This window comes from Cupressus sempervirens, chromosome 7 (genome assembly GCF_028749045.1).
Source record: "Cupressus sempervirens isolate cs-2001-9-10 chromosome 7, ASM2874904v1, whole genome shotgun sequence".
Classification (NCBI taxonomy): domain Eukaryota; kingdom Viridiplantae; phylum Streptophyta; class Pinopsida; order Cupressales; family Cupressaceae; genus Cupressus; species Cupressus sempervirens.
In genome coordinates, this window is record NC_143124.1 from 860,331,364 (window position 1) to 860,355,075 (window position 23,712).

The 23,712-nt window shown below is 32.2% G+C and overlaps 1 pseudogene; it reads right to left on the reverse strand.

Annotated features, from left to right (window-relative positions):
- Positions 1-19,077: 19,077 nt before the first annotated feature.
- LOC149550177 (monothiol glutaredoxin-S11 pseudogene) lies at positions 19,078-23,637 on the reverse strand (annotated as a pseudogene).
- Between the last annotated feature and the right edge of the window lie 75 nt (positions 23,638-23,712).

Here is a 23,712-nt window from a genome sequence, read left to right on the forward strand (position 1 = left end):
GAAGCAGACATGAATCAATTGAATCAACAAAATGAGCAGAATCTCTATAGACAAAAGGGTAAAATAGGAATTGGATACAAAGAAGAAGGTGAATCCTCCAAACAAGGTGCTCAAAGGAATTAAAGACCTACTTACAACCACTGTGGTAAGATAGGTCATACATCAAACAAATTTTGGTGTAATGGAAAAGAAAAATTCAATGGTAAATGTTACAATTGCAATCAGCATGGTCACAAGGCGAATGAATGCAAAGAGAAACCAAAATTTGAAGGAAAATGTCACAAATGCAAGAAACAAAGTCACAAAGCATTAAAATGTAGAACCAAGTCATTCAATCCAATAGAGAAAATTTTGAAAGCATTATTTGATTAGGACTATAACACTTGGTGTAGATGTCATTACTGTGGAGAGTATGGACACATTGGCATGAACTATGTTAAACATCATACAAGAAAGAGAGATACCGCCATAAGATGTTTCACTTGTACAGAACTTGGTCATCTAGCCAAAAATTGTATGAATACAGGAAAAATTGAAGATCAAAAGAAAGAAAAAGTAGATAACATCAGAAGGCAAATGAGGCAACAATGGATTCCTAAATCCATGAAGGAAGCTAGTCCAAGCAATGATGGTCATGTAATTCAAGAAGTGGGTGACTCCACCATTTTCAACTAAGTTCTTAAGTAAGAACTGGAACTATATAATCATAGTCACATCTAAGATAGTTCCAAAATTGAAAGAAAGCAAAGATCCAAATCAGTATTTGAGATACAAAGGGATAATAGAAGATTAGTAGTAGTTATCACTGAGTAAGGTTGGGTCATGGACTCTACCAAGCAAGGTCAGGAGTAACTAGTCACACATGTTTGGTTACTGAGCTATGAAGTACTCACCGAGTAATCCAAATAGATAGTAGATGACAGCCCATCATGCATAATGATATCATCATAACTACTTTTATATGAAGCACTAATGGAAAAATGTTATAAAAAAAGTAGGAAATTGAAGTCATTTTCCACAAAAATCTTGAAGTGTTATTGTGATTAAGTGAATTACAGAGTGATCAAGCAATTTTGAGTAGAATTTATTGTAAAATTTATGAAGTTTTTTGTACCCTACCGAGTAACCATGGTAGCATCAAGGAATAGTAGCAAGGAAATGAAAGGGTCAAAAATGTTGGTCCAAGGAGTTGAATGGAAACCACCAAATTTCAAACTTGCACTAGCAATTGCAGAAACCCATTGATCCAAATGGAGTGTAATCACAAATCCCTTCTAAGGTACCTCTCATTAATGATATCCAAAATTATTTTAAGTGTGGAATTCAAGAAATTGGAACCCTAGAGATAGATGATACCCTATGTGAATTATGCGTAAATGGTGTTCTTAAACCTGAGCATAAGCACTTGGAAGACAAGGGTTTAACCCACATTCCCCACCTACTCAAAAGTTTCCAAATCAAATGGATCAGATACATCCTAATTAGCTGAGTTCATGGTGGTTAGTTATGGCTCAAGTAGCTAGTTTTAATTACTAAGAAGATGATTTATCACATGGAGACCAAGCTTGAAGATAATTGAGACTATTATTAACTTAAAAAATATTGCATTGATAGCATAATTTGTATATTGTATGTATCTCAAGCTAGGGAATCCTTTTAGAGTATTTTAAAAATCTTTCTCTCTAAATGTGAAGCTACTAAAACCCTAGGTTGGGTGGAATTAGAAAAGAAAACCCTAGCTGAGTAGGATGATAGAGGCATGAAGATTAGTGGTATAATAGATACAAAACTAAAATTTGGCATACATGTGATAGCACATAAAATTTATAGTTTGAGTCATCTCAATAATGTGTCATGTGAAGTAGTAGACTTGGCATTTAAAGTTGTGAAAAACAATATGTCATATGATCTTGTAGACTTATTGTTGAAATAGTTCAACAAAAATATGGAAAGGATGAGGACACCTAAGAACAATCCTTGTAAATTTGGTTCATTCTTGACATGTCTATTTTTCTATGTTCAAAAGTTTTTCCCTTCTAAAGGTACAATTGTATGGAGAAAGGATGTGCTAGATTTGTATCAAATTAACAAGTACATTGCAAAAATTGGTGAAAATTTTGTCATCGTAATGGATAATTACTTTGATATTTTCAAGGAGAAAATGAATAATAGATTCATCATTCCCAAGAAATTGGTTGAAGATTACAAAGATGATGTTTGTTTCATGGTAGATAGTGACAAAGTCTACATTCAGGTAGTGATTCCAAGAGTTGTATGAGAAAAACCTCTTCCCTATGAGGTGAACATTGATGAAGAAAAAGACATAATTCAAGCCTTATTAAACAAACTTGTTAATCCAAAGGCACCACACTTTGGAACATATGATGAGGCCAAGGAAAGAATAGAGCTTGAAATCAAGCTTCTACAAGTGGTTAACAAAGACAAGAGGAGAATAGCAAAACTCAAAGCCAACACACCTCTTTTGTTGACCGAGGGTAAACGAGATGTTGATGATGATGAAGTAGAGGATGAAGATGAGTCTAAAAAGGAAGAAGAGCCACTGAAGAAGAAAGGCAAGGTGATCATCACGAAGCCATCAAAGCCATCCACTATAGTATTTACTAGACTAAAATAAATGGAAGAAGGTGCATGCATAATCAACTTTAAATCATTACAGTATGAGACCAGGATAGAGGTTGAGAAGAAGTAGATTGAGGAATTGGTGCTAACCAAGATGGGTAAATGGAAGTATTCCCCTAATCAGATAGCTTCTTAGATTTCTAATGATCTTTTAGAGATATTGAAGCCAATATGGGACTTAGCCATGTAGACAGCAAGAGATATCTATGAACAATCCCTGAGGTAGTTGATAATGAGCATTACAAATGTTGAGGTAAAAGAGTCTATGAAGAAATATAAAGACATAATGACTCTTAGATTCAATACTTGTTTAATTTTGCTAAATGATATAGAGCATGTAATCAAGAATGCTACAAGCATGTGAAAGAATATTTATCACTTGTAGAAACCAAGTGACTCTCTAGTAGAAGTCAAGGATGATGATAGTGATGATGAGTAAGATGGAACAAATTTTCAAACAATTTAGTTTGACAATGAAGGAGTTAAAGAAGATAAAGAGGAAGAAGCTACTGAGGAAGTCAAAGAAGATGATGAGGAGGTTTATCCTATGAAGATAGCTACATCAATCATTGCCTCACTTCCTCATTCTTCAAGAAAATTAGTAGCTACATCAAATTTGGAGTTACCTTCAAGAAGTTTGATTGTGACCACAACAGATACATCAAATGTCCAATCATTCTTCATTCCCTCATAGCTTAGCATATCACTAATGGAAGTGTCTACCACTTCATCTACCAAGCTGCAACTTCCCTCTTCTTTAGTTCTTGAGTCAGGTTCATTAGTAGTAAGTACAACATATTCTATGATTTGGTGTTCTTTAGTAGTAAGTACAATTTTGAGTTCTATAATTTTGGATTCTACAGTTTTGTTTTCTATAGCTTTGGATACTTTAGTAAGTATATTAGTTTTGGATTCAATAACCATACCAATAAATATTCCATCTATTAGTACTATATCATTTTTTATTGGTAGTCTTGTTATCTCTACTATTGTTTATGTTTTGGATTCTAAGGCAGTTTGCACAAAGGTAGTTGAACTCAAGGCTCAACCATGTACAAGACTTTTGAGTGGAAAGTAGATAGAAGAGGATATTTATTTAGATGATGATATTGAGATTCCAAAGTGGGTTTTTGATAATTCCACTATAAAACAAATGCAAATAGCTAGTCAGCTCCTCCAAAAGAAAGACAAGCAAAAGAAATTAAGAGAGGAAAGAGATGTAGAATATAAAATCATAGAGAGTGCTAAGGATATTTTGATTGAGGTAATAGGTGTTGAAGTTGATAATTCTCAACACATTTTATTTCAATTGGAAGAAGTAGTCTAGAAGTTTAATGAGGACTCCAATGGTCAAGAGAAATTGATTAAGAAAGTAGAGAAGAAATTTGATAACAAGGTGCTTGAGCACATTGCTCAACAAATTGTTATTCAGCAAGTGGATATTTCTTAAATTTTGACAAGTCTTGAAACTTTTTGCACAAATGTAACATCATTTTTTGGAAAATTATGCAATGTCACCAAGTTCACAAAAGAAATAAAGAAAAAATTGAATAAGATTGATGAAGATCTAAAGGCTAGTGCACAACAGTTGCAACTTGACCCTAGTTCAAGCTCTACACATCATATGAAAATCAGATTATTGTCAGATATGCAGGTAGAATTGTTGAGAGAAGAAGAAAGGATCCGGTCTTCACTTATAGATATTTAGAATATGATACTTCCCATCATGGACACAATGTAGAGATACATTGTTTACTCAAAAACATTGATTCATGAAAACAACTTCTCAATTGCAAATCACATGATAGAACTCTTTGCAGAAGTTCAAATTACTCTACATACATGCAAAATTTTGCAAGAAAATTGGGATAAGACTTTAGAACTCATACTTAAGGTACATTCTAAGTTTCTTTCTTGTATTGGTGTCTCTGTGTAAATAAGTTTTGAATAAATCTTTGGCATTATTGTCAAAAAGGGGGAGAAATAGAGTATATATATGTCAGAGTCTATATGTATATATGGGTAGAAACACTTAGTATGTATATTGTATGGGGGAGAATCATGCAAAGAAAAGCAAAGGAAAGTATATACTTAAATAGAAATTTTTTGAAAAATCTCAAAATTAGTATTCCAGTACCAAGCCAGTATCACACTATAATGTATATAAGTTTTGGCTGATAAGTGTTTTTGTCTCTAATGCCAAAGGGGGAGATTGTTGACATTAAGTCAAGTTTGTTATTAGTGACAACAGTTATTTAGATTATGTATGGTTGCCAAGCTCACTAGATAGTCTATAGTGTTTTCCATGTAATTCTATAGCCACCAAGCTTCACAGTTCCTATAGAGCATTCTAGTGGTTACCAAGTAAATTAAGTCAGTGTGAAGTCCTAAAATTCTTACCAAGTAGTTTAGTGGTTACCAAGCTTCATAGTTTCTAATGAGTCATTAGTTCATGTGAAATGAAGTTAGCATTAATTGAATGATGAGATGATTAGTGTTTACTGAGTTCAGGTATGGTAAACATGGAATTTAGTTTCTAGCAAGTTACACAGTATCTACCAAGTTGCTAGTGTAGACTGAGTTCGAGACTACTCTAAGATGATCAGTATGGACTGAGCTTCCACTTCTACCCAATGCATGATGATGCCGAGTAATGATAGTGGATTCCATGTATCAGAACTTCACCAAGTTAGTCTTTAAAACCCGAGTGTCTTCATTTGAGCTGACTTTGTAATATTGGTTTTAACTTGTATATTGGCCAAATTTTTAATTTTGTAAATTGGATTGATATATATATATATATATATATATATATATATATCAATCCAATTTACAAAATTATTAATATATATACATATAGATATATGTACACATATATACATATATATATATATATATATGTTTATAATATATATACACATATACATATATATACATATGTATATATATATATGTATATATGTATATATGTATATATATGTATATATACATATATATACACATATGTATAGATATGTATATATATATATACATATACATATATGTATATATACATATATGTATATATACATATATGTATATATATATATATGTATATATATATATATGTATATGTATATATATATATATATATACATATATGTAATGTATTGTATCATATCCATATAGAAAAAGAGATGCAAAAATATATGTATGCATGAATGAAAAGCTAGAGTAAAAAATATGCAAGGAGCATGTGAATGTGAATCAGCAACAAAGTGTATTGTAAGGCCATATCAGAAAGGAGAAAAAGAGTCATATCTATCACATAAAGGTGATTAGTACTTCAAAGAATATGCATTAGCAAATCAGTTATAAGTCAGAGATCTACTATTTCATTCTAACAAGTGAACTAGTCCAAAATCCTCTAACAAGGTAGACTTAACAGTTTTTTGTTAAATCTCTTTACCAAGTGCATAGTTGATTGTATGTTTTTAAATCCTCTAAAAAGGTGGACCTATTAGTCCTAATTGCTCCTAATAGTGTAGATCATCAAAAGTGATCATTTTAAGCAGTAACAGGCTAACTTTATGATGTAGTAAATTGAAGTTTTGTGGGTATCATCCCCACCCCAATTTTACTTTCTATTTGGAAGGTTTCTAGTCCACCAAATTATTGTGTTCATGTGTCATGAATGTTTATGTGTTCAGTTTCTTATGCATGTAGTTAGATATAATTTAATGAATTAAATGATTATTGGCTTATTACAATTAAGGTCTAAATTTGACAAAGTTTCTCAAGGTTACTGATTCACCTCTCCTCTCTCAGTAATCTAGCATAGTCTTTAATATTTCTAATAGTTTTTTAGTTAGTTTAGATCTTGGATATACTTATTTAGAATATTTTCTAGTGAAAACTATTTTAAGGCTATTCGGGCAATGATTTTAGTTGTGAGGATTGTAATAGCTCCTAATAGGGTTGGAATATTCTGACAGAGATTCAAAGTCTGCTAATGAAAACTCTATACATTGATTGTATTTTATTAGCTCCTAATACAATCCATTCTTTCACAAGGAAATTTTATATCAGTACATCATCTTTTGGACATTCTTACCTTTGGAGTTTTCCATCTAATCAAGGGTTTTCCTATTCAACATATCTAGTGTTATTGTACACAATTATATACCTATTCTTGTTGCATCTATTGTTTACATGTTTTATGATTAATAAAGATATTGAGAGTCTTTTTAGGTGAATAAAAAATTTACCTCCCTTTTCTCAATTATCTTGGTAGACTTTACTTTCTAACTTTTGCAAACAATAATGAGAAACTAAATACTAAGGGGGTAGGGGAGAGAGTGAGGGAGAGGGTAAATCAACACTTAAAAACTTTAACCATAAAATCATTCATTGCAAGTGAACTAAAATAGCTAACTAAAAATGTTAATCCATAGAATGAATTAAATAACACATATGACACAAGATATTGGTTACCTAGAAACCCTTTAATGAGAAGATAAAATTGGTGTGGGGATAATACCTACAAATATTCACTATTGTAGTTGTTTAGTGTAGCTAATTAAGGTTACAAAAAGTTCGATCATAAACTATGATCTACCATATGAAAGGTCTACCTTGTTAAAGGCTTACAAAGACTATTAAGTCTCACCCTATTAAAGGATTTCAACACCCTACTAAAAGTGTGCCTGGTTAAAGGACTTAAACTTAAAATAAAGTAAGCACCCTGTTAAAGGATTTATAAAAGGCTACAAAGACTACTCTTTTAAGAGATTTTGACTGACTCACCTATTAGAATGTTTTAGTATTGATCCTTTGGTTAGCACTGGTCTACTAGATATCAAATTTTCTCTTTCCAAGTATATCCTTAATCCTCCTGATCGAATATGTCTTCTCTATCCTATAACTGCTATGTTCTATTCTCTCAAACTAATTATGTAAACTAATTCAATCCTTTCACATCTCCTTAGTCACCATGAATTCTCTCTCTCCACATGCAAACCTCTCCTTCACACTTGAACTCTTTTAGGTTTTTCCCTCCTTAAGAAGACTTAGGTGACCTAAGGTTAGGTAGGAATCAATGATAGTGATTCCCCATTTCTTCACTTAATTCATCCCTTTATCTATTTGGTTGCATGTATTACATAAGAATCCTCAATGTAGATTTGTTTGCATCTTCTAGAATCATAAAAAAGTCATTAATTTGGCCCAAAAATAGTTTATATAGGAGTTTGTACCATTACAAATAACTATGTCCAAAATTGTTCACTTGACACTTGAAGCCTCTGATGCTCAGCATCCACAATATTCTAAATTTTGTAACTTGACCTCTAGATGACTTGACACCCACTATTTTACTTGGCATCTAAATCATGTGGCATGTATTATCTTTCTTGGCACTAGAGTGACTCAACAAATACTATATATTTTTCTTGACATACACTACTTACTCATCATGTGCTAAGTTCTATTCAATAATTAAATAAGTATATTGTCACTCATATGTCAAAACCAAAATGAGATTCATGATCTCCCCCTTTGACATGAGTGGAAAAGACACTTTTTTATGCACATATACTTTAACGTATGAGCATAGCTCAGATAATATATATTCTTTCCTTGGATCACTTACAAATTTTAAAAACTTCAAAATTTTGCAAAAATGATGACTTATCAATCATACCTCAAAACTTCATAACTCCCCATGAGTTTATTTTTCCTTCTTGTATTTGAATCTAATACTCTTATTGAGTAAATATGTTGAACTATTATGTTCCTCTTTTTATGCATATAATCCTCGTTTGTGCATTCTCTCCATTTTGTCTCAATCCCCTTTTTCCCTCAATACCCACCTTGACTCCAATATTACCCATTTTTGACACTTATGTCATGGGTGGTACACTAATAGTGTATTTTTCCAAAAGAGTTTCATGGACCTTCATTATAATCTTGAGTGTTGTATCCCAATTGTTGCACACTACCTCTAGAGATTGAAATTGAACATCTAGCTTGATAAAATGGTCTACTAAGACTTCATGAGTGGAAATATGAGAAACTTTCTTCATTAGTTTTTCACTGAAGGTCAGTTCCTTGTGAAACACCTCTATGTGTCGGGTAAACATGGATTGAATACTCATCAAAGTATCTTGAATCTTTGCATCTTGTGCATGTAATTCAGCTAGCTAACATTGAGTAGATAAAAATCTTTAAAAATAGCCTAGCTCTGACTAGGAGACAACTTAATAATGTTACCTATTATGTTTTTGTCTCCTTGCAGCTAGTTAGTAGCCCTCCAAACTCCTTGTATGAATAAATTCAGATTACAAAGTTTCATGTATAGAAAAAATATATTCTCTAACACCTTCTTTACACTCTCCATCTTGGTTTCTAAGTCAACCTATCATGGTGAAATGACACTAGAAATATTTTCATTAAATTTTGTTTGAAACTTTTTCTCAAACCATTCTAGAAGTTTAGTATTTTTGTCTAGGTTAGTATCACTAATGTTGTCAACTATATTCATTAATTTCTCAATAATAAGTTTTTCCTCCTAAAGTGATGGAAGGATAAATGCATCAAGAAAAACTTCATTGAAGTCTATAAAAATTGTGTTTCCATGTTCTCCCTTCTAAGTAACTCTTGGTGCTTCTTCCTTGCTAGAGCTTCCTATAATATGCTCATTTCTTATATGGTGATTTTTGTAAAATAAAACTTTGGAAGTTCAATCAACTCATCTAATTTGACATCTCCATAAGATGTGTCTTCACCAATATTAGATGTATCAGGACATGGCCTTGATGATTGTAATGTCATAGCATCTACACTTGGCCTATGAAGAGTTTGACTAGGAACATGGGATTCAGAGATTGGTAGGGTAACCAATATCTGAATTGGTATTTGTTCCTCTAGTTTTGTAGCCAAGACTGAGTCTTCTATCCTATCCTTCTTCTTCTCTTTTTTTTCATCTTCACCTTGAATCATTGATATGGACACAATACTTGTTTCCTGACCTAGTTTGATTTTTGTTCCATCCTTCTTAATTGTGAGTAAGGCTTGCTTGTGGGAAATGAATAGCATAAGAGGTAATGCAATAGGTGTTGCAATAACACCTTCCTATTTTATACTTGGACTTGTGTTTTTTATAATGTTTACCTATAGGAGTGCACTAGATGTGTCTTTTTTTGTTTCCCCTAATTTTTCCATTCAGGCCTTTTCAATTTCATCTGTTCTCACCAATACAATATTTGAGCATAACCTTTTTTCCATGGTGGAACCTTGTAATTTCTTCTTTAGGTTATCCTCTATCAAAGGATTGATGTTCTATACTATGTTATCAGAAACATCCTTTATCTTTATTATGTCATGTTTACTCCCTTTGTCCACATGAGGGGGACTAGCACTCGACATATTCACCTCAAGTACATTATGTTTATCATGTTTCTCTTCTTTAGTTGTAACCTCTTCATTTTCTTCCTTCTCTATGCCTCCCTCATGTCCATCCTTGAAAGATACAACTTTAGTAGTTAGTACTACCTCTTGATCATCTTTTTCTTTACCTACCTCCTCAAGTGCTTGTTTAGTAGCCTTCACTATTGTCAACCCATAGATAACTTTCTATATTTGGGTGCTCTGTGTGACAACCTCCTCAATATTGTTCTGTAATATATTGAAAGCTCTATATTTTGGAGAAAATATCCCCTTATATTTATTTATTTCCTTAGTCATTTTTGACTTATCCAAATATGGAATTACTCTAGCTAGAGTAGTATCCCTTATCTATCTTTTAGTTGTTAAATTGTATTGCCACTTTTGCTCAACTCTATCATATAGACTTTTTGGTAATGAGTTGGAAAAATCAATAAGAGTGGTCTCAAATATGGCCATCATCTGATATATAAACTCTTTGAACTTATTCGTGTTTATCTTTCCTAGATTATCAAACTCAACATGTGTAAACCCTGATAAATCTACATTATTCTTGATATTGCCACACAAATTGTCTAAATCAGAAGAGGTGCTATGGCTTACCACTTTGAATTGATTTTTGTTACATACTTTCTCCTCTATCTCTTCTCATGCTCATGCTCCTTTATAGAAAAAATATCTATTTTTCCGTTAGGCTTCTCAACTTCTTGAGTCTTCTTTGCAGTTTCCCTTGTGCTAGCTCTAGTAATAGGTACTACTAGCTTCTATTGTGTAGGTTTTCACAACATTCTTAAGTTTACTCATTGCTTTATCCTTGGCTTTCCTTTTCTTCTTTTCTATAGGCTTAGGTGCTTCCTTGGCTTCTCCCTTGACACCTTCATCATGTTCTTCCTCTTGGTCCTCTCCTTGACCTTGTGTGAGTGAAAGTGAGGATTGGATAGGTTTATCTTCTTCATCATTCTCATCATCATCATCATCATCTACTTCCTCTCCCCCTTTACTAAATCTTTCCTTAAATTTCTTTACAATTTTATTTTTCTTTCTCATTATAGAAGTAGTTTTCAACTCCATTTTAATCTTTGACTTGGCTAACTCATAATTTCCAAATGAAGTTTCACTCTTGTCTATTTCTTCTACTAGTAGAGCTATGATGGCTATAGATGCCTCATCCATATTATTTTCATAAGGCAATGGCCTGAGCCATCTGACCCTTGGAACAATAGCTTCTACATATGTACAATCAACATCAACTAGAAAGAAACATCATCATAATATTTCTCCACTAATTATACTAGAGTTCTTAGTCTCTCTTTCATAGACTTCTTAAAGTCCTTAAAATATCTTGTCATTATAGGCTCAAAGTTATCTCCAAGTTGTTCTATCATCTCTGAAATCTACACTATTACTAGCCTGTTTGCCTTCCACACCACCTTACCAAATGTGGGAAATTTATTTTACACATAGAAGAATGTGCAAGCAAGAAGTGAATCAAATTAACATTATGCATTCTTTGTCTTTCTTATGGCCTCCAAGTTTTTTGATAATTGTTGGAATTGCAACTTGGCAAGGTCATAAGAGTGGTTCTTCTTCACTATCTTGTAGCCTAAATCCACTGCCATACAAGAGACACTATTCAATATGCTAGCTCGAAAGAATTTATGACCAATTATTCTCACTACAAATGCAATTAAGGGATCAACAATTTTTTCTATAGTCCTTCCTCTTTTGTTCCATCTTGCCCTTGTATTCTTCTCTATTATCTCCTTAGCATCACTTTGCATGGTCTTGGGTCTATCTAGGGTAGGATACCCTATCACTTGGTAGATGATCCTTTTTTTGATCTTGATAGAGCCATTTCCAAAACATATGGAGTGATAAAATATTATGCTAAGTACTATCTTAATCCATTCTATTTTGAATACAATTGGAAAATCTAGGGCACAGGTTAACCCTTTTCTCTCTACAATTTTATTTTCCTCCTTCAAGACTCCATCTACATAGTTTTCCTTAAAAATCTCTAATTTCCATGTCTTGAATACTTTCAAATTTTCAAGTGTAGCAACATCTAACATCTTGTATCATCAAAATATGTGGTGGTATCATCGATAATGCACCACAAGGATCTCCCTTATATGCTATCTTAGGAATAGCTCAAAAGGGTGGTTGTCTAATATCATTACTTATTAATTGAACATTAAAAACCTGTTTTCCTTCCTTCCTAATAGTAGTATAAGAGCTAGATTCTATTTTAAATAACTAGGGTTTGGGATAATTCAGACAATGTAGCTCAGCACACAATAAATACTTTGTGAATCTGATGATTGGTGATGAGTAGCAGCTGAATCTAGTTCATAAACACTTGAATCCTTCTCTATAGTTTACCTTAATTTCGTTGTGCTATCTTCAATCTAAAATGAATGCAAATTAGTAAAAAATTGACTATATAACCCGTAAAACTCAGCAATAAATGCTCAATACTTACATAATTGTAAGCTCAGCTATCATAGAAATTTCAACTCACTCGGCAACCACATCAAGCTCATCCAATACTATCACCTATAATAGCTTGAAATTTAAAAAAAAAAATCATTTTCACTTGAAAGCAATTGTGAAAATTTTCATGCTGAGGAGGAACACAAAAACTAACAAAACTTGTAGATTTCTTTGAGGCTCTAACGAATACAATGCATCTTGATTCATGCATATATAATCTTTTCATAACTTAAATCCTTGGAATTGATATATAATATAAGGATCATAGGACCAAGGTAGATCATCAAGCATGAAAGATTATGCACTAAATTTGAATTAGAAGAAAAGAAGTGGGGTAAAAGAAAATGGAACATAGAAGTTTGGAAGAGGTGGAATGAAATGGAAAGAAGAAAGAGAATTTTCCCACTAGTACAATTGCACTTGTTTTTCTACCAAATTTTTTGGCCATAGCTATGATTCCTTTTTTCTTTTTTCATTCCCACGTTGGTCAAAAATAAAATTTCTATGCTCGATTTGGTCAAAATTTTGACCAACCTATGTTTTCCCAAGTTGAATTTCAACCAACTCAATGTTATAACAAAAAAGAAAATGTTTCATTCATTTGTGGGTAAAATAGAAAAAATTTCAGTCATTTGTAGGTAATAAAGGTATGAGTGAGGGCAACAACAAAATTGGGATTCATTGATGCATGATCGGGTGGGCTTTTCTCATTTTGGATTTGTGTAGATCAGGCTGTATATGTTGAGTTTGGGCATAGTTTTAGGTTCTTCAACTTCTTTGGAGATTCTCTTGAAAATTGCACACAAATAGTTTGATATGCTTACATATTATGCACAATGATGATTTGTTGGAAACCACTTTGAGAATGAATATACGTGAGTGCTTGTTCAATGTCACAAGGATCCACTTTCAAAACACTTTTTTTTTTGTTGAGGTAGAAGGAATCAAGCCTAGATGATGCAACAAAAACTAGATAATGTTTCTCTAAAACATTTTATGGCTTCTGACCACTTCCATTATCCATAGCTATGAGCTTATTCTTCTAGCATTGCAATTGATAGCTTACGGTGAGCAATATCCCTTCTAGTATGTTCAACATCATTTTATTCATTAGAGAATATTTGTTCATTTTCACTATGTTTGTAGGTTTTCATTGTCTCTTTAATTAGAAGAAAAATAATTTAGATTAATTTGATCATTTATTTTATTCATCTCTTACTATTAGCTTTTGTGGGGGCTTCAAATAGATAGATCTATGTCTAATTTGAATCATGAATTTAGCCAAAATGTTTAATTTAAATTATGGGTTTTTTTGTACCAGTTTCCTCTCTTTTAATCATGGGATACTTGCAAGAAGTTGGCTGTGAAATTTATTCTCTAAATAATTCATCTCCATATTCCTCTACATATTACTATTGAAATAGTTGGGGGAAAATTGAGTTCCTAGTTAAAATTTCATAGCTTTTCATAAACCAACTTGAATACCCAATTCTTGTTATAATCATCACACTAATTCTCTTGCCCACTCTAGGGTTCCATATAATCACATAAGTTTGATCAGTTAATCAAAACTATGAAGCATATTTCTCACTATTAATCAATGGTTATGCACATTTAATTTTAATGGGGATTAGTTCATGTTCTATAGCCTTACATCTCTTGCTAATGTTCCTTGAATCCTAAAAATGTTTGAAAAAATTCCCAAGATTTTTCTACCAAATTTATTTAGCAAAATAAAATATGAGACTTATGTTTGTACTCAAGTGTATAATTTATCATTCAGTGCCCATTAATCTAAATTCATCAATGTCCATTCTCTTGAAAATACACCCTAACCCTACACTAATGTTTGACCAAGTTCTTAGAAATAAAAAAAATCCATACGATTATTGAAGACTAACAAAAGTAAAAGGCTAAAAATTTAATGTAGTGGATGTGCAGACAAGTCTTCTATCCAGTAAGAGTTGAGTCATATACTTGATCTATTTTAATCACTTCCCTAGTGAAAGAATCATGAAATTTATCTTTAACATATTGCATAATAACTTCGAATAGAATTCACTAATAAACCAATAGGTTTATAGCTAAATTTGAATTATGAAATTTTACTTTCCTTGAAATAGGTAGTAGTAGACATCCATTTCTTCAAGGGGAGGGGATGTGTGATAGTCCGTAAAGACAATTCTCATGTCTTCTCATGTGACATTATAAACTATGTTTTCTTCAATAGGTTCTTTTGAGATTAGGCTTGAAATATTCTTTAAGGTTTATAAACTTACATAGTAGTAATACGTATGTTTTTCATTAATAGAACTAAAAATAAATTAGAAATCATTTTCCATTATTATGTCAATTCAAGATTAAGTTAAAATATGAATTTAAAAAATTTGTGATATGGTGTCAATTTACTTCAAATGTCCTTCTAAGTCGAGCAATCCCTTCATACAAAGACTAAATCAATAGAAATAATAAATCTCGGCATTGCAGTGAGAGGCAAGTGATGATCATACGTGTCTAAAAGTGTTAATGGGTAGAAGAAAAGGAGATAGAATTAGTTTCCCAATAATAGAGTAAGGAAAATCTTAGCAACAATTAATGAATCATTCAGAGATAGACTTTTTGAGAAAGAAATGAATAATTCATGATGGAATCTTTGAAGAAGAAATGGATAATTCTTGTTGTTATGATAAAAACAAAAATTTTAGTGAATGTTTGCCTCTAGAATTCAAACATACCAAATAATTTTGAATGTTTTGTTAGCCTTATAAGAAGAATCTTCTCTCTAGGTGTTCATCTTCCACGTAATTGCTTCTCTTTTTATGATTACTTTTTTTATTCTAGTTTTACAATAGTGTGCTCTTTTAGTAGAATGTGTTTATATTATCAATTTCAAGATGCATGATAAGGTGATAATATATTGTTTATTATCTACATCTTTTATAATCTATCTACTCTCTTTGTTTGGATCATGGGAAAATTGTATTGTGTACAAATCTTTTGTAGATATTTTCATCACATTGAACAAAACTATTTTCCCTCATTATCTTGAGTCAAGGCCTTTTTAAATTCTCATCCATCTATTTGAGTGGGGTATATTAGGTAAGATATCTTGTCTCTTTTTATGTGTAATGTTTTTTCTTAACATGAACTTGAAGATTTTATTTATAACTTGGTTCTTTCCTTGAATATCAGAGATGGTCATTCGTGGAACATCTGTAGGTGTTCTGTTGAGCTTTGTTGTAGCTAGTTACAAGTTTGATCCACTTTTAACAAACTATTTTTTTTCAAATTTGATGTCTCCTCCAGTTCAGGGTCTATTACCAAATTATTAGTATTGGACGTGGTGAACATCTTTCCATTATTTTTGGAAACATGGTAGTTTTTGAGGAATTATGAAACTCTAAAAAATTTGAACTCATTAATCTTATGAATCTAAACTCAGATTTACTAAATTATTTGAACCCTTCAAACTATCTAATTTTGTTGAAATTTGTGAACCTTGGTTCAACAATGACTTCGAATGCTGGCCTTTATTGAAAAAACTCATCTTTACAAAAAGATTCACATATTATGATAGCATGCCCAAAAAAAAAAGGGATCTAAAACATAATGCATTAGAAATAACTTATTTTAGAAAACATATGGGTTACATGAATACAAAAATGGTATTAGATGGGAAGTCCTTTGGATTTGACTATATTAGTAACAGGATTTGGGTATTTGTATAGGTAAGTGCAATGGATATTGACACATAATCAATGTATTGAAATATTTCACTTGTACATTTGCACTTGTTTTTGTACAAATTTTTTTGACCAAAGCTATATTTTTTTTAAGTTTTCACCCTCGTGTTGGTCAAAAATGTCCTAAGTTTTCCCAAGTTTGTCAGAATTTCAGCCAACTCGGGTCATAACAAAGAAGATGTATGTTATTATTATATATTCACATGTTATGTAGGTCGGGCTTTATTCCCACATAGGTTAAAAATCATGAGTAATAGGCTTTGTTGAAAATCACAGGTAATAGGCTTGCAGGCTATCTTCCCCTCCTTCTTGACCCCAATATACTATTATTCATCGATGTTGGCTTACTTCATTCTTGGGTTGGACTTTCTCAGTGGGTTGGCTTACTTAATTACTGGGTTGGACTTGCTCAGTTCAGGTGAATCTGACATCCCCATCTCCATTCTTGGGTTGGACTAGGTCTGTGGGTTGGGTTACTCTATTAGTGAGTTGGAATTGCTTGGTTTAGGTAAATCTAACCTCCCCATCTCCTTTCTTGTCTCCCTTGTTTGTGAAGGGCATTTTCTTGTTGTATGGATAATGATTCTAGTGTCATGTCATTGCAGGACTACCTTAGGATTTCAACCACCTCTTTGTAAATCATTGTTGAAGGATTAAAGAAATATGTGGAAAAGTAAAAGTATGTGGTAGTAAGCCATATGAATGATGATCAAAACCTTAATCTTGGAGGATGAGGTAAGCCCTATTTAGCTACTCTTCTTGTTGTTCCTAATGAAGACTTGTCCACTTGTGTTTGAAAGGGATAGACTTAGGGATGTGGCTATGTTACTTATGATTCTTAATCACTCTAAACTTCCTTCTTGTATTTTATGAAGAATTGGTTACAAAATGTTTGGGATAAGAAATTAGAGCCATTATTTCCTTCGAACATGTTGTCATAGAAAGATGTCATAGAAAAGAATTTTTTAATATCAACCATGCTTGTTTTAGGGCTATTTGGTGGACTCTTAAAGCCATTATTAATGAAATTGTGAAATTTTGATATCTTTGGTGGGATGGATAGAGAGGTAGCTGAACCAACAGAAAGACCATGGGTTGTTGGAAGGATAGGAACATAATCCTACATTATTGATCCAACACTTTGCATCAAAACTATGTGCCCCAATCCCCTACCATTTATCATGGGTACAATTTTTTAAGGCTCATACAATTTTGTAAGGTTCATTTTGCAGTGGTAGATTGGTTGAGGAAGAATCTGCCTATTCTTACAAAGTCCCATAGGGTTTATGCAATTGATCTTCTTGCGTATTGGTTGATACTTAGAAAAGCCAAATTTTGATAAGGCATTGGTTATAATGTCATTTTAGCCTTTCATGTATTCAATATTGAATTCAAATTCTTGCAAGTTATTCACCAATTTTTGCTATCTACTATTTAATTCTTAGAGATTTTTGTCTTAGGAGGAATTTTGACTATTTTGGTTAGTCTTTACTATGAATTGCTTGAAATCAACTATTGTCTAAACTTCCCAAGGGAACACATAATTAGTAACATCTTACCATTGATCATGTTCTTTCTATTTCCTTGTCTTTTCTACTCTCAAAGGCAATGGATAGATCAGCAAGAATTAAATATTATCATATTGTCAAATCGAAAGGCTCTAACACTAAAAAGACAATACTGGATCATACAGGCCAAACCAATTTTGGTGAAATGGATATCTCTATCTTAACACTAAACACAATAAGCTTGATTATTCATGCTCCTAAGATTTGAGCTCCCAACACCAATAGATTACAACGTAATTCACAATGGTTATCCTCTTGACCAAAAAAAGTGTTTTGCCTCTAGTTGTAGAATATTAATGTTTGACTAGTTAGAATGCTATTAAAAGAGCCCATATTTGATTATATTTTAAGTATTTTTGTGGGCATGTTAAATATTTTTTGTTTCTATCAAAATTCTTACACCACAATCTTCAATATTCACATCTACCCTCATATTGCAGTCTTCATAGGGTCTTGGAACTAGGTGTGCTTGATTGATTTTAGTGCAAGTCACATATCTTTTGGTGTGTCCAAAACAATAAGCATCAAACTTACCAAATCTAATTTAGTTTCTTTACCACATAGTGGGCATGCAATAAAAAATGGTGTAGTTTAATACCATTTTAATTTCACTTGTTCATGCAAAAAATTGTCTTCCTTTAATTTATATAGTAAATATTGGACTAGGTAGAAACAAATATGGCATCATGCTCCTCTACATTTAATTCCAAGGAAAGAAATGCTCACAAACACAAGTAAAAATAGTTCCAAGCTCAACAATAAGAAGATATGAGACAATACATTAATAAAATTTGCATGTTAATTACTCAAGAATCCCCATAATAACATCTTCCATATTAGCCATGAAATATGAAAATCAACATTGAAAGGAGACCCAATTAACAGAACAGAAGCAGCTCAAAAACTATGTAGTCAAAAATAAGGTCTTATCAGTCAAAATGTAAAGAAAACAAAATTAATATCTTCATTCACACCTAAATTACCAATTTTTAGAATTATAGATGTAACAAAGAGTTGCAAAAGTTGTTGAGATGAGTTAAATAGTATACACTTCCTTTAGCAATTCAAAAACTTAAGTCACCATTCATAGAATCCTACTCTCTCTGGAAAACATAATAAAGGATGAAGCCATACAATAGTACCAAAAATTCAAAAGTCAACAACTAGATAAGCTTGTGTTTAGAATCTTTATCTCCTTTTACATATTGGTTCTATTCTGTCAAGGATGACTTTAGCTCTCATGCCTAGTGCATTTCCAAAACAATGTCACATCCCCCAATAAGCTCACCTTTATGATATAACTATGGAAATGTTGGCCAATGAGAATAAGTCTTTAGGCCTTCTCTAACTTCTTCATCACTCAAAATGTCAAAATAACCAAAGCATAAACCATCTTCATTCAAAGCATTTACAATTTTTGAGCTAAAGCCACATTGAGGTGCATCAGGTGTTCCTTTCATAAAGAGCATGAGAGGAGAAGAATTGACTATTTTTTTCAACCAATCATTGAGTGACTCTTTGGGTAGCACTCCTTTTTCTAAGGCAATGCTTTTTAGCTCTCCACTTTTTTTCATTTCTATCATGATATCTAATCCACCAATAAGCTCACCTTTTATGTACTACTGTAGATAGCTAGACCAATTAGAATATGTTTCAAGACCTTGCCTTACCTTTTCATCAGTCAGAATGTTGAAGCTCCCAAATTCTATCCCTTCCTCTCTAGGAATTTCAATAGACTTTTGACTAAAACCACAACGTGGCTCTTCAAGAATGCCCTTTATAAATAGCATGTTTTGGTTGGAATTAATGATGTTCACTAGCTAAGAACTTAATGATTCACTTATAATAGTTGAGTCCACTATACCATCATTATCATACTCTGAGCTAGAAATATCAGGTTTGGATTAAGTAGAAGTAGCTTTTGCAATCAATTCACCAGACTCATGACTGGTTAAGAGCAAGCCATGATCTTTAAATATTTGTTTTAGTTCCCCATTTTACATAGTTCAAGGGTGATATCACACTCTCCAGGTAGCTCACCCTTACAATATAGTTGTGGAAAGGTCAACCAATTAGATAATGCCTTCAAGCCCTCCCACACTTGTTCATCACTTAAAATATCAAAGCTACCATATTCCACACCCTGTATTTTCAAAAAATCCATAACCTTTCTACTAAATCCACATTATGATTGCTTGGGTGTCCCTTTCATAAACAACATGACTAGTTTGGAATTCACAAGTTGTTTAACTTTTCTCTAAACTACATCACTAGATTCTGTATTAGTTTTAGAAGTCTAAGGTGACTTATATATATTTTTTACTATCTTGATAACCATTAAACTAATAGACATTCCAAGACTAGTAAGACTAGCTATCTGAGCAATGTCTATGGAACCAGACACCTTGGCAACTTTGTTGGCTAATTATGATGGATTTGCACCCTCTAGTGTATATATAATCTTCCTATCCTAAAAATATTAGCATGTGTTAGGGTGTTGAAACTATAGAAAAAAAATTCATAACTTGATAAATGGGAAAGAAAATTAGAGATAAATCAAACATGCAACCATAGTGGTGAAGGCCTAATTTTTCTGAGCACCATTTTCTAACATAGGAACATTAGTCTAGATTTATTATGATTGATATCATAGTAACAAAATCTGTCTTACCAATTCTACATGTAGACTAGAAATCTTGGAAAAAATGCATCTTAAAAAGGTTTCACATTGTCTCATACATATAAAGTGTGAAATGGTCTTGTTTTGGATATTAATGTAGAAAAAACTAAATAAGCAATTTATATCAACACAAAACTCATGATGAAATTTAATTTATACATGAGAAAAGTGCTGATTTTTTTATCTCTTTTAAAAAAATTTCCCCACATTTTAACTAAAATGCATATACAAAATTCCAATAAAGCATAAAACAACAAATGTTGAAATATGCTTATGCAACCCTTAATGCAATGCCAATTTTTATGGCCTACTAGCTCTAAAAGAAATATATATCAAGCACATCAAACAAACTAGATTTGCTTACATACCCCTATTATCAAATAGGAGTTTCACTAATTAAAAAATTAAGATTGATTTTTAACAATATCAATGTGAAAAACTTGAGGTATAAATCTCTATAACCAAAATATATTGACTAAAAGCAAGCTCTAGATGGAAAAAAATGGCATGTTTCTTTTGTTGAAATTTTTGTAAGAAAAGTTTAGAAAACAAAACTGAATTTGACTTTTTTTTCCATTGGTAATTTCCCCTTGCACAGAGTCCTTGGGATTAGATGACACAACCAAGTGGTAACCTTGCATCAAATCCATGTAAGATGCAAGACTTTGCACCTCATTTCACCCATCGGGTTCCACAACACTTAGAATTACTTTACAACACGTAGAATTGGATGGTGTAATTTGGCATATGAAAATGTAAAATGTTCCTTGTGGATTTGAATATAGATTTTCACTATGAAAGGTCTATAGATTTTCCACTCACAATTAACCCACTTTAATACCGTAGTTTAATTACTGACCCTAACTAATTGTAGTTAGCTCTAAATTAAGTGATGCATAATAATAAGACTCACATTCCCATTTTTGGAATAGTTGTGAAGAATAAAAATTATCAATTGGAAAGAAAGTTTCTTCAGCTAAGGATGGTTTTTAAAGTTGAATTTTGATGGGGCTGCCAAAGGCAACACTAGACCAATGGGAGAGGGAATGATTATTCACTATTCTTTAGGCTCCTTCATAAAAGGAGGATCATATTTTTTTGGCACCAAGTCTAATAATGAGGATGAAGCTATTAGCTCTACTAGAAGGATTGAAAATGACAAAATTCATGAGTAGAAAGGGATTGGAAGTCAAAGATGGCTCTATTGCAAATTATTCAAGATCACATAAAGAAAATGAAAAAAGACTGGAAACTAGAGAGCTGAATGGAGGAAGTTGAACTGGTAGATGCCAGCTTCAATTAACTTCCAGCATTGGTACATATAATTTAATGGTATAATAAGTTGTAACCCTCCTCTTAATTTCCATAAGAATTAAAAGTGAGTATTTTTCATGCCAAGTTAAAGCCTTATGGTTATTATTAAACCATTTTCTCTCCACTTTATTTATTGTCTACTGATCAGGGGTGAGAGTTGTGAGAAAGCACTAAATTTTGGTGCTTGGATTCTTTTTCCTTAGATTTTTGTTTGCCTCTATGTAGATTTTCATGTAGTCTAAAAGTTGTATCTATTCTGCCATGATGGCACTTGTTTAGAAAGCTCAAGATTATTATGGTGCTACATCCAATTATTGCCTAAAGAACAAGATTAAATATTTTTGTTCCTTACAATTTGTCAAAGACATACTTGGTGAGGTTGGTGGAGAGGTGCCAAATAGTCAAGAGCATCAATAGAAACTAATTTTGCTTCCAAATAGGAAGCATATACACCTAACACTAGTATTTGAATGGATTTTACATGCACTCTCTCGTACAACATTTACTCTACTTATGGCCAATAGATCAGATTGGGATTTAACATGGATGACTTGCTAGAGATGGTGCATTGACAATGCATTATTCTACTTCATTTTATATATTTGATGGTGTCACTACTACATTTGACCTCATGTTTCTACCAAAATTTTTGACCATCAATTAAAAAGGTTTACATTGGTCGGATTGTAGAAGGGAAAAGATCTTTTAAAAAATAAAATCCAAGCCCGTGTTGGTCGAAATTTTCACCAACACATGCTTAACTTTAAAATAAATTTTTTTTTTTGATTTCATTGATGTTTGAGTGCACAAAGGAGCTAGAATTGTGTAAGGGTTTTCTTCTGCATTGTTTTCTTCTATGTAAAACTTGAATCTTCAGTTAGTGCCTAGGCTTTTTGGAGCTAGGATTTACTCAAAGTCATCTGTAATTACTAATTAACACTACTTTCTATAGAAGGGAAAACTCTAAACTCATCCAAGAGATGGAGTGGGATGAGAAGATTGTGAATGAGTCATATGAAAGGGTTGAGAAGGTGATGGCATTCAAACCAGACAAGCTTTTCCATTGGAATTATGCATTCAAGAATGCACTTTTAAAAGCTGGAGTGGGTCCTTATAATAGGTATACTTTGGATCATTTGGATGGCACAAAGTATAGTGCTTCAACCATTGACAATGAGGGAAAGAGGTACACATTTATAGATCTTATAAAATATGCAAACCCGGATAACATTGTGGTTCTTCTAAATGCTATAGCCACAAGAATCCTATTTGATTCCTCATTAAGTAAGCTTCCTTTTTCCATTTTCTCAAATATTTTGATAAATGTCTTCCCATTAGGTAAATTTGAGTTTGTATAGCTTGGAACTTGCAATTACCTTTTTGGATTTCTAATTGTTAAGAATTTTTGGCCAGGTGGGCCAAAATGACTTGACATGGTTTTGTCCCTGTACCAGACTGATACTCAACTAAGATATTTAGAATCTTTACACCTAAATCCTTAGCATACTTACTAGTATCATGCATTGATTTGATTTGTGTTATGGTACATATTGACTTACTAGTTAGTAATCTTGCAACATAGATCTTGGATGAAACATTTTTTTCTAAAAAGGATACTTTCTTTTTAATGTAAAGGTTATTGATTACTGTATATGCAGTGACCCCAATTCAGTTCTTTAGTTTTCTTTTGTAGAGTTTCATAATGAAGGCAAGCCCACATTTGTTTTTTAGATAGTTCAATTTAATTGGTTATATGCATGGACAAATTTACATTCATTGGGACTGTAATTTGAATGCAATATTGCTCTACTTGTTTTTGTTTGTAGAGGGTCAAGAAGAGCTTTGAGCCTTG